Source organism: Pan paniscus, chromosome 5 (genome assembly GCF_029289425.2).
Source record: "Pan paniscus chromosome 5, NHGRI_mPanPan1-v2.0_pri, whole genome shotgun sequence".
In the NCBI taxonomy this organism is placed as follows: domain Eukaryota; kingdom Metazoa; phylum Chordata; class Mammalia; order Primates; family Hominidae; genus Pan; species Pan paniscus.
This window is the reverse complement of record NC_073254.2, coordinates 169888123-169901081: the sequence shown is the minus strand read 5'-3', so window position 1 is coordinate 169901081 and position 12959 is coordinate 169888123. Positions and strand designations below refer to the sequence as shown.

Genomic DNA, 12959 nt, shown 5'->3' with positions numbered 1-12959 from the left:
TAGATTCAGGGAGTACATGTGCAGTTTTGTTACATGGATATATTGTGTGACACTGAGGTTTGAGATATGAATGATCTCATGTAGTGAGCAGCAGCACCATACTCAATGGCAGTTTTTCAGTCCTCACCCCTCCATCTCTCCCCTTCTCATAGTCCTCAGTGTCCACTCTTCCCATCTTTATGTCCATGTGTACCCAAAGCTTAGCTCCCACTTAAGAATGAGAACATGCAGTATTTGGTTTTCTGTTCCTGTATTAATTCACTTAGGATAATGGCCTCCAGTTGCATCCATGTTGATCCAAAGGACACAATTTTGTTCTTTTTTATGGCTGCATAGTATTCCATGGTGTATATGTGCCTCATTTCCCTTATCCAATCCACAATTGATGGGCATCTAGGTTGATTCTACATCTGCTGTTGTGAATAGTGCTGCAATGAACATGTGAGCATGTGTGTCTTTTCGCTAGAATGATTTCTTTTCCTTTGGGTATATGCCCAGTAGTGAAATTGCTGGGTCAAATGGCAGTTCTGTTTTAAGTTCTTTGAGAAACCTCTGAACTGCTTTCTGCAGTGGCTAAACTATTTTACATTTTCACCAGCAGTGTAAAGTGTTCCCTTTTCTCTATAGCCTCATCACCCATATGCTATTTTTTGACTTTTTACCCCCAAAGTCTCAAGTTTTATTTAAATAGCCTCCAGTGAGAACAGAGTGGGCCAGTGACTACCCCTTCCTTGTAAAGTCTATTAACCAAACCAAGGAGAGTAAGCACACCCTGCCAGCCAGTCATGTGATAGGCGGGGTGCCTCTCAATGGGGGCGGCCACGACCACGGCCCCAGCTAGCTGCTGGGGGAGCATCCACAGTCAATCGGGGTTCTTGATGGTTTCATCCACAGACACAATCAGGCACACAGCCTAAGAGGCCACTGCCAGGGCATTGATCCATACCAAAGCTGGCTCCCACACGAAGGCCTCAAAGTTGTCAGCAATGTCCTCGTTGTTGATGTCCACCTCATATCACGTGCCCCTGCCGTGCCTGCAGCTTGTTGAGAATCTTTGTGGCTCCAAAGCCAGCATTGTTGTACAGCTGGAATGAGACAATCTCCAAGGCCTTGGCATATGCCCCAATCAACAGCTGTTGTTTTCCTGGAATAGTCTTTGAGGAATCCTGGAGGTATTTGGAGAACTCCCTCTCAATGGCCCTGCCACCAGCCACCACTGACTCATTCCCGATGGCCCTCCTGATGATCATGATGGCATCACACAGGGACCGCTCCGTCTCCTCAATAAACTGCTCACTACCACCATGGAGGATGAAGGTGCATGTCTTGGCTTTGAGGCAGCCAGTAAAAAAGTTGTACCTCTCACCTTTAATCTGGGTCTCTTCAAACACCTGGCATCGACCCAGCACATCTGCTAAGAAAGCATTCGTACTGGTCTGGATTGAGCCTCCACAGGCCATCATCGTCCTCTTCAGATTCTCCTCAGGTACTTGGCCAGCACAGAACACGTTCCTGTCAGCAAAGTACTGGGAGGCCACATCTCCAGCGGGGAGTTCGGACAAGACAACTTTGGCTCCAGAATGATAGATCCTCTCTAACTTGTCATAGAGAATGTTCCACTCGGCATCAACAATCGCCTGATAATCCTCAACTGTGTGGACTTTTATCTCAGCATTATCTTTCTCAGCTTTCAATTCGAGCTCAACATTCAAAAGGGCAATCTAGGGATTTTGGTATTTTTGGGGGGGTTGCATTTTAAACCCAGCATAAGAGAAAGTCTTCTTAAATGCAACACCAGCTGGGCTCCATCCTGTACCTTCTTGATTCCAATCATTTTAAGCTGCAGCAAATCATCACACGTCATCACTGCATCCACCACCATCTTAGCAAAGAAAGCTTTCTGCTATGAGATCAGTTGGAGCTCAGAGTGGTCCTGGCACACTACTCCAGCAGCTTCCTCTACTCCACTTTATCTGCCTTCTTCACAGTCACAGCAATCTCTTTGATCGTGTTAACTACCAACTGGGTGACTGTGCAGACAGCTCGAATGTTGAGCTGAGGGTGTAAACCATCCTTCACCTACAGTTTCACCTGCTTCAGAAACTCTGCAGCCAGCAAGGTCACTGAGATGGTGCCATCACCGACCTCAGTGTCTTGGGATTTGGCAATGTCCACTAAAGTCTTTGCTGCAGGATGGACAACATGAAGAATTTTCAGAATTGTGGCCACATCGTTAGATATTGTTGCTTTGCCTCCGCCATCCACAATAAGCTTGTCCATGCCACAGGCACCCAGGGTGGCTCTTACAGCCTTGGCAATCACCTGGCAGGCACTGAGGTTATTCACAAGCTGGGGGATGCCTTGGGAGCTATCAGTCCCCTCTTTCAACAGGATAACTAGTGTGGGCATCATTTTGGAAGCTTATTCAGTGGCCCACTACTCTCCTCTCTTCTCTGTTACGGGTCCGCCCAGCAATCCACCTAATTTTTGACTTTTTAATAATCACCATTCTGGCTGGTGTGAGATGGTATCTCACTGTAGTTTTGTTTTGCATTTCTCTGATGATTAGTGATGCTGAGAATTTTTTCATGTTTGTTGGCCACTTTGTATGTCTTCTTTTGAGAAGTGTCTGTTCCTGTTCTTTGCCCACTTTTTCATGGGGTTATGTGGTTTTTGCTTGTTGAATTGTTTAAGTTTCTTACAGATTCTGGATATTAGACCTTTGTTGGCTGCATAGTTTGCAAATATTTTCTCCCATTCTGTAGGCTGTCTGTTTACTCTGTTGAGAGTTTTGTTGGTTTTTTTTTCCCTGCAGAAGCTCTTTAGTTTAATTAGGTCTCACTTTTCAACTTTTGGTTTTGTCGCAATTGCTTTTGAGGACTTGTTATAAATTGTTTCCCAAGGCCAATGTCCAGAATGGTATTTCTGAAATTTTCTTTTAGGATTCTTATAGTTTGAGGTCATATATTTAAATCTTCAATCTGGCTGGGTGTGGTGACCCTCAACTGCAATCCCAGTACTTTAGGAGGCTGAGGCAGGTGGATCACCTGAGGTCAGGTGTTCGAGACCAGCCTGGGCAACATGGAGAAACGCAGTCTCTACTAAAAATACAAAAATTAGTTGGGTGTGGTGGCAGGTACCTGTAATCCCAGCTACTCGAGAGACTGAGGCAGGAGAATCGCTTGAACCCAGGAGGCAGAAGTTGCAGTGAGCTGAGATCATGCCACTGCACTCCAGCCTGGGCGACAAGAGCAAGACTCCTTCTCAAAAAATAAAAAATAAATAAATATTCAATCCATCTTGAGTTGATTTTTGTATATAGTGAAAGTTAAGGGTCCCGTTTCATTTTTCTGCATATAAATAGCCAGCTACCCCAGCACCGTTTATTGAATAGGGAATACCTTTTCCCATTGCTTATTTGTGTCAGTTTTGTCAAAGATCAGATGGTTGCAGATGTGCAGCTTTATTTCTGGGTTTTCTGTTCCAGCCATTATCCTAAGTGAATTATGCAGGAACAGAAAACCAAATACTGCATGTTCTCACTATGTACCAGTACCATGTTGTCTTGGTTACTGTAGCCTTATAGGATAGCTTGAAGTCAGGTGATGTGATTGAAGTCAGGTGATGTGATGCCTCTCCCTTTTTTTTTTTTTTTTTTTTTTTTGGCTTAGGATTGCTTTGGCTAATGGGGCTGTTTTTCAGTTCCATATGAATTTTAGAATAGTTCTTTCTAATTGTGTGAAAAATAACATTGGAAGTTTGATAGGAATAGCATTGAATCTGTAGATTGCTTCGGGCAGTATGGCCATTTTAACGGTACTGATTCTTCCAACCTGTGAGCATGGAACGTTCTTCCATTTGCTTGTGTCATCTATGATTTCTTTCAGCAGGATTTTGTAGTTATCCCTGTAGAGATCTTTCATCTCCTTGGTTAGATGTACTTCTAGGGGCGTGTGTGTGTGTGTGTGTGTGTGTGTGTGTGTTGTAAATGGGACAGCATTCTTGATTTGGCTCTCAGCTTGAACATTATTGGTGTATGGAATAACTAATTTGTATACATTGATTTTGTATCCTGAAACTTTACTGAAATCATTTATCAGTTCTAGGAGCCTTGTGGCAGAGTCTTTAAGGTTTTCTAGTTACTATCATGTTGACAGTGAAGAGTGACAGCTCGACTTCTTTTCCTATTTGGATGTCTTTTCTTTGTTTCTCTTGCCTGACTGCTGTGGCTGGGACTGCCAGTACTATGTTGAATAGAAGTGGTGAGAGTGGGCATCCTTGTCTTGTTGCTGTTCTTAAGGGGAATGTTTCCAGCTTTTGCCCATTCAGTATGATGTTGGCTGTAGGTTTGTCACAGACAGCTCTTATTATTTTGAGGTATGTTCCTTCAGTGACTAGTTTGTTGAGAGTTTTTGCCATGAAGGTATGTTGGATTTTATTGAAAGCTTTTTCTGCATCTACTGAGATGATCATATGGTTTTTGCTTTCAATTCTGCTGATGTGGTGAATCATATTTATTACTTTGCATATATTAAACCACCTTGCATCCCAGGAATAAAGAAAATAGGCAGCTATTGTCAGGCAGTGGACAACAGACAGTGCAAGACTGCTATCCTTGAGAGAGGGGACATTCCCATGGTGAGCCCTACAACTGTCTGCCGGGGACAGTTCCCCATGGTGCTATGAGCTGAAGTCCAAACACAGCACAGGGGCCTCACTAGCATAGAAGGCAGAGATCAGAGATTGGGGCAGCTAAAGTGACTGGAATTTGCAGGACAGGTCACCAAAGAGGGAATTGCGAAGTGGAGAGGAGGGGCAGAAGTCTGTCGGGGGAGTCCTTGGCCAAGTAGTGCTTGCTCAGAGTGAGACCTTCTGAAGTTTGCCAGAGAACCACTGCTATGGGGTTGAAACAGAGATAGTAGAGGCAGAGCCGTGTTGCAGGACATTGGGGGCCAGCCCAGCCAGAGAGGAGAGATATTGTTAATACTTTATTAACACCATGAACATCCTAAGGCCATAGCTTAGAAATAAGGGTCACATCCCAGAGTAAGATCTACCCAACAAAGCTTAAAATCAATCCCTGTCAAGATGAGCAGGGGAGACAGAGTTTTGAAGTTGCATTTAGAAGGTCATAGGAACTGCGTGGACTTTCCACAGATCTACCTAATAGAGCATAAAACCAAGCCTTCTAAAGTTCAAGATGGTTAACAGGTCATTGAATTGCCTACTGGAACAAAAATCAACACAGTTCAGAGGAAAACAACAGAATCCAGAGTTTCTACAATGTGTCATCAATAATAGTCAAGATATAATAATGAAAAATCTCTGGACAGTATGGTGGTTTTGTAAAATGGCTGCCAATTCTTTGACACACTTCCCATCAAGAGGTAGAATCTCTGCCTTTTCCCCTTGATTCTCGGTGGGTGCTATAGTCTGAATGTGTCCCCCAAAATTCATGTGTCAGAAACTTAATCCACAATGCAACAGTGTTGGGATGTGAGGCCTTTTGGGAGATGTTTAGGTCAGACCACTCAGGCCAATGGTGTGAGAAAGCCAAGCCACATGTGGGTAGTAAAGTCAGTGGGCCTAGACATCAAATCATCTTAACCCAGGCATCAGACATGCTAGTAAAGGAATCTCCATGTCATTCCACCAAGAACTGAGTCACCACTTTCTGGTCTTTCCAGCCATGGAACAGAGACAGACAATAGTTATTGTGCCCTCTCCAAATTTCCTGACCCACAGAATCTATGAGAACCCATAAAATGGTTGTTGTTTTAAACTATTAATCTTTGGAATGGTTGTTTAGTTTTGTTTTCTTTAAAAAGCAAAAATCATCAGTGCAACCTGCAAAGTAGCAAGAAAATGTTGCTCAAGAAAAAAAGCAGTCAATAAAAACAAACTCTGAACTAATCCAGATGTTGGATTTAGCAGACAAAGCTTTACTACGTGCACAGTCATTCATGTCATCTGAAAAGAGAAACAGTTTTCTTTCTTTCTCTCCAGTCCTCTCCAGTGTCTGGCCCCTACCCCTTTCCTATCACCTATTCAATCAGAAATACTGTCAGCTTCCAGTATTTTATAGGTGCCATGGAAACTTAGGTGCTTGGGCATTGAGTATTTCTTTTTTGGCAAAGGGAACGATTTTCAGACTAACCAGGGAGAACAAACACTAGTTAGGGGAGGAACGAACATCAGGGAGTCCTAACTGCTGTCGGTGAGCCCAGGTTTCCTGATCTACATGAATAACAGTCCCAGATACCAATTTGCAAATGAGAGGACTGGACCATTGTTTGTGACCTTTGAGAGATTATGGACATTATCAAAGGTGTCTAGACTACAGAAATGGGCAAAAGTTATCCAAACGTCAAGAGGGGAGTATAGTTTATTTTGCAAAGACTATGCCAGTCCAATATCAATCCTGTACAAGATTCCAGCAACAGTTTTTGAGGGCCTATTTGGAAAATTATGACAAAAAAATGATGCTCATCAGAACCTTAAATTGCTTACTAAATTCCCCAATATATTTTTATTTTTTAAATTGCTGTTATAAATTGGCAAGTATGAGAATACAATAACCTCAACTCCAAGATTTTCAACAATTTTGCATATGTTTGTGGAGAAGATGGAAATACATGGGCTGGATAAGGGCAACTGGGTGGATTAATAAACTAATAATTGCCGGGCACGGTGACTCATGCCTGTAATCCCAGCACTCTGGGAGGCCGAGGCGGGCGGATCACCTGAGGTCAGGAGTTTGAGACCAGCCTGACCAACATGGAGAACCCTGTCTCTACTAAAAATACAAAATTAGCCTGGCATAGTGGCGCATGCCTGTAATCCCAGCTACTTTGGGGAGGCTAAGGCAGGAGAATTGCTTGAACCCGGGAGGCGGAGGTTGCTGTGAGACGAGATTACGCCATTGCACACCTAGGCAACAAGAGCGAAACTCCATCTCAAAAAAAAATTAAAATAAAATAACCTAATAATCATAGTTAGAGGATTCAAATTAATGAATTGATATCAATGTTGGCATAAGTCTTTAATGAAGTGTCTCAAGGCTCTCCCCTTGGCCTTCTCATAGTCCATATTTTACATGGATTTTTTGGATGAAGACATAGAAGGCAGGATCATCAGTTTATAGAGGATACAAAGCCAGGTGAGCAAAAAGTATCTTGAGACAAACAAAATGGAACCACAACATGCTAACACTTACATAATGCAGCAAAAGCAGTTCTAAGAAGGATGTTGCTATTGTCTAGATGTGTTCTCTCCAAAATTCAGGTGTTACCAATGTGATAGTGTTAAGAGGTGGGCCTTTAAGAGTTGATTAGGTCACGAGGGCTCCTCCCACCTCGATGGGATTACTACTCTTAGAAAAGGGGTTTCATGTGCCATTTGGCTAGCTTGTCCTTCTGCCTTCCACCATGTGGGGATGCAGCAAGAAGGCCATCCCTAGACACCAAATGCCAGTGCCTTGATCTTAAACTTCTCAGTTTCTAGAATTGTGAGAAAATAAATTTATGGTATTTATAAATGACCCAATCTCAGGTATTTGTTATAGCAGCACCAAACAGACTAAGACAGCTGTTTATGGCAATAAATGCCTAGATTAAAAAAGATTCAGCAGAACATTGTCTAATAAATAAATAATAATAAAAGAAAAAAGGAAGATCTCAAATAATGTAACTTTAAACTCCAAGGAACTAGAAAACAAAAGCAAACTAAGTTGATAGTCAGCAGAAGGAAGGAAATAATAAAAATTAAAGCAGAAATCGATGAATTTGAGACTAGAAAAACAATAGAAGAGACAAACGAAACTAAGAGTTGGTTTTATGAAAGATAAAATTGACAAACGTAGACTAATGAAGAAAAACAGAGAAGACTCAAATGATTCAAATTATAAATGAAAGACATCACAATTGATATCACAGAAAGACAAAAGATCATGAGAGACTACTATAAACAATTGTGCACCCACAAATTGGATAACCTAGAAGAAATGGATAAATTGCTAGAAACATAACCTATCAAGACTGCATCATGAAGAAAGAAAACCAGAATAGACAATTAGTGAGAAAGGAGATTGAATCAACAATCAAAAATCTCCTCATGAAGAAAAGGCCAGGGTCAGATGGCTTCATGAGTAAATTCTACAAGACATTTAAAGAAGAAATAACATCTGTTTTTCTCAAACTCTTCCAAAAAATTGAAGGAGATGGAGCACTTCCAAACTCCTTTTACAAGGCCAGCATTACCCTCACACCAAAGCCAGATAAGAAAAATATAAGAAAAGAAAATTACAGGCCAATATCCCCAGTGATCACAGATGCAAACATTCTCAACAAAATACCAGCAAACTGAATTCAACAGCACATTAAAAGGATCATACACCATGATCAAGTGGGATTTATCCCTGGGATGCAAGAATGGTTCAACATGCAAAGCAATAAATGTGACACACCATATTAACATAATGAAGGATAAAAATTATATGATCATCTCAACAGACACAGAAAAAGCATTTGACAAAATTTAGCATCTTTTTATAAAAAAACTCTCAACAAATTAGATGTAGAAGAAATGTATCTCAACATAACAAAGACTGTATACAACAAGCCCACAGCTAACATCATACTCAAAGGTGAAAACCTGAAAGCTTTCCCCCAAAAATCAGGAAAAAGACAAGAATGCCCACTCTCAGTGCTTCTATTCCAGAAAGTATTAGAAGTCCTAGCCAGAGCAATTAGGCAAGAGAAGAAAATAAAATATTCAGATGAGAAAGGAACAAGTTAAATTGTCTTTGTTTGCATATGACATGATCTTATATATAGAAAACTCTAAAAACTACTCCCCTAAACCATTAGAACTAATAAATAAATTCAGTAGGCCAGACATGGTGGCTCACAACTGTAATCCCAGTACTTTGGAGGGCTAAGGCAGGAGGATTGCTTCAGGCTAGGAGCTTGAGACCCGCCTGGGCAACATAGTGAGACCCTCATTCTCAGGAGGCTAAAAATGGGAGGATCACTTGAGCCCAGGAAGTCAAGTCTGCAGTGAGCCATGATTGTACCACTGCACTCCAGCCTGGGTGATAGAGTGACCCTGTCTCAAAAATAAATAAGTTAATTTATACAACAAAGTTGTAGGATACAAAATCAACATACAAAAATCAGTTGGATTTCAATACACTAACAATATATTATCTAAAAAATAAATTAAGACACATTTATAATTGCATCAAAAAGCATAAAATACTTAGGAATAAATTTAACCAAGGAAGTAAAAGGTCTGTACACTGAAAAATATAGACATTGATGAAAGAAATTAAAGTAGACACAAATAAAAGGAAAGATATCCTGTGTTCATGGATTGGAAGAATTAATATTGTTCCAATGTCCATACTACACAAAATGTTTTACAGGTTCAATACAATCCCTATCAAAATTCCAGTGACATTTTTCACAGAAATAGAAAATACAATCATAAAATTCGAATGGAACCACAAGGCTGGGCACAGTAGCTTATGCCTGTAATCCCAGCACTTTGGGAGGCTGAGGTGGGCTGGTCACCTGAGGTCAGGAGTTCAAGACCAGCCTGGCCAACATGGTGAAACCCCGTCTCTACTAAAAATACAAAAATTAGCCAGGCGTTGTGGTGCACGCCTATAGTCCCAGATACTCAGGAGGCTGAGGCAGGAGGATCACTTGAATCCAGGAGGCAGAGGTTGCAGTGATCTAAGATTATGCCATGAACTCCAGCCTAGGTGATAGAGCACGACTCCATCTCAAAAAAAAAAAAAAAAAAATGGAACCACAAATGAACTCAAATAGCCAAAGCAATTTCAGAAAGAAGAACAAAACTGGAGACATCACACTTCTTGATTTCAAATTATATTACAAAGCTATAGTAATCAAAACAGTATGGTACTGGCATCAATGCAGACATATAGACCAATAGTGGAACAGAACAGAGAGCCCAGAAATAACCCCACACATATATGGTCAACTAATTTTGACAAGGGTGTCAAGAATATGCAATAGGGAAAGGATAGTCTCTTCAGTCAATGGTATTGAGAATAAGTGGTAACCACATCCAAAGAATGAAATTGGACCTTTATCTTACAACCTATACAAAAGTTAACCCAAAATGTATTAAGATTTAAATGTAAGACCTGAAACTGAAACTACTAGAAGAAAACATAGGGAAAAAGCTTCTTAACATTGGTCTTGGTAATAATTTTCTTGATGTGACACCAGAAGCACACAAAAGCAAAAATAAACAGCTGGGACTGCATCAAACTAAAAAGCTTCTGCACAATAAAGGAAACAATCAACAGAGTGAAAAGACAACCCACAAAATGGGAGAAAATACTTGCAAACCATGTATCTGATAAAGAATTAATATCCAATGTTCGTCTTTAGCACAGAAAGAACTCATACAACTCAATAGCAAAAACAAAAACAAAACCTGCTTTTCAAAAACTGGCAAAGGACACAAATAGACATTTTATTCAAAGAAAACCTACAAGTGGGTGACAAATACATAAAACGGTGCTCCACATTATTAACAATCGGAGAAATGCGAATCAAAATCACAATGAGATATCACCTTGCATCTGTTAAAGTGGTGTTATCATTTAAAAAAAAACACAAGAAATAACAAGTGTTGGTGAGTGTGTGGAGAAAAGAGAACCCTTGCACACTGTCAGTGGGAATGTAAATTGGTATAGCCATTATGGAAAACAGTACAAAAAAAAGTTCTATTAGAAACAGAGCTAACATATGACCCAGCAATCCCACTTCTAGGTATGTATCCAAAGGAACTGAAAGCAGTATCTCCAAGAGATATCTGTGCCCCCATGTTTATTGCAGCACTGTTCACAATAGCCGAGATATGGAAACAACCTAAGTGTTCACTGACAGGCCAATTAAGAAAATGTGATATAGATACACAGATAGATGTAGATACAGATAGATACACAATGGAGTATTATTCAGCCATAAAAAGGAGGAAATCCTGCCATTTGTGACAATATGGGTGAATCTGGAGAACATTAGGACATTATGCTACTTAAGTAAGCTAGACATCAACATAAAATATTATATGATTTTTCTTGCATGTGGAATCTAAAAAGTCAAACTTAAGCAGAGAATAGAACGGTCATTGTCAGGGGCTGGGGGAGATGTTGCTCAAAGGGTCAAACTTTAAAGTTGGTCAAACTTTCAGTTATAAGATGTGTAAGTTGGATCTAATGTACAGCATGGTGACTATAGTTAATAATACTGTATTGTTTACTTGAAATTTGCTAAAAGAGTAGACCTTAAGTACCCTCGCCACACACACAACACACACAATGGTAACTGTGTGTGGTGATGGATATGTTCATTAATGTGATTGTGGTAATCATACACAATGTATATGTACGTAAAATGGTCATGTCATATTTGTCAAATACATACAATTTTTTTTTTTGAGGTGGAGTCTCACTCTGTTGCCCAGCTGGGGTGCAGTGGCACCATCTCGGCTCACTGCAACCTGGGCCTCCCAGGTTCAAGCGATTCTCCTGCCTCAGCCTCCCGAGTAGCTGGGATTACAGGTGCCAGCCATTAGGCCCAGCTAATTTTTTTTTTGTATTTTTAGTAGAGATGGGGGGTTTCACTATGTTGGCCAGGCTAGTCTTGAACTCCTGACCTCGTGATTTGCCCACCTCAGCCTCCCAAAATGCTAGAATTACAGGCGTGAGCCACTGCTCCAGCCTACAATTTTTATTTGTCAGTTATACCTCAGTAATGCTGAAAAACGCAACAATAACGAAGCCAGGTGGGATAGAAAACAGGTTAGATGACGGAATGGAGATCTGCAAGCCTCACGATGTGATGAATCGATGAGCTGAGAGGGGATGATCCCAGCTAACACTTAGGAGCCTTTAGCGCACTCGCCATTGTGCCAAGTGCTTTATGTGCTGTGTTTCACTTAAACCTCACCACACTTGTGGGAAGCAAGGTGAGGCAATTATTCCTATATTACGGCGGGGTGATCTGGTGCTTGAAGAGGGTAGGTGACTTGCCCAAAGTCACACAGCCAGCAGGTGTTTGACACTGCTGTCATAAGCCACACTCAACACTGTGCTGTACTAAGCAAGCTGAGTTGCCTGAGCTTCAATGGCATTTTAAAATTATTTAAAGGACTATCACTTGGGAGTAGGTATAGGTTGCTCTGAGTGGTCCCAAGAGAAGGAACTGGGACAAATACTTGGAAGCTACAAAACAGATTGTAACTGAATATAAGGAAAACATTCTAATGAATAGTAAGAGTTGCCCAAAGATGGAAGGAGCTTTGGTGTGTGAAGGTGAAACTAGCTCAATTTCCCCCGAGAACTGATGTTTGCCATTTTTTTCCTATTAAAGCTAGAAATGGACCCTGCTTTTCTTAATGCTTAAAACTTACATTTGTCTTATCTGAATTCCTTTTTCAGGAAACCCTCCGACTTCCAGATAATATCGAGGAAGTAAAACTCACATCACCACATCCAGATAATGAGACACAAGACTCCTCTCCTTACTCCTCCATAATTCCTGTTTTCCTAACCAACCATCTGCTTCCTGTTGACCAATTGTTCTTCCTTACCCCTCCTTAATTCCTGTTTTCCTGTGGGTAGCTACACCCCTTCCCCACTATATACACCCCAATTTAAGTTGGTCGAAGATCTGAGACTTATCTCCACTTATCTTTATTTGGCAGCACCAAAGAAAGCCTTCTTCCCCCAAAAATACTTGATCCAGTGATTGGCTTTCTGTGCTGCAAGCAACAGGACCTAAACTGAACCCCTGGTGTTTCAGTAACAAAATGTTGCATTCCCTACCTGTGAATTGGGGGTAATACTAGCACATGCTGCATAATTGTTGTTTTAAGTAAATAAGTGACTGTGCAGAACTCAGAACGGTTCCTGGTAGTCA

At 40.9% G+C, this 12959-nt stretch overlaps 1 protein-coding gene and 1 pseudogene across 6 annotated transcripts in view; both read right to left on the bottom strand.

The window, feature by feature from the left end:
- The window catches only part of LOC100985629 (UL16-binding protein 2), a 75965-nt gene that overhangs the window by 57174 nt on the left and 5832 nt on the right, over positions 1-12959 (bottom strand). The window lies entirely within an intron of this gene.
- Positions 472-10786, bottom strand: LOC134730520 (T-complex protein 1 subunit eta-like; annotated as a pseudogene).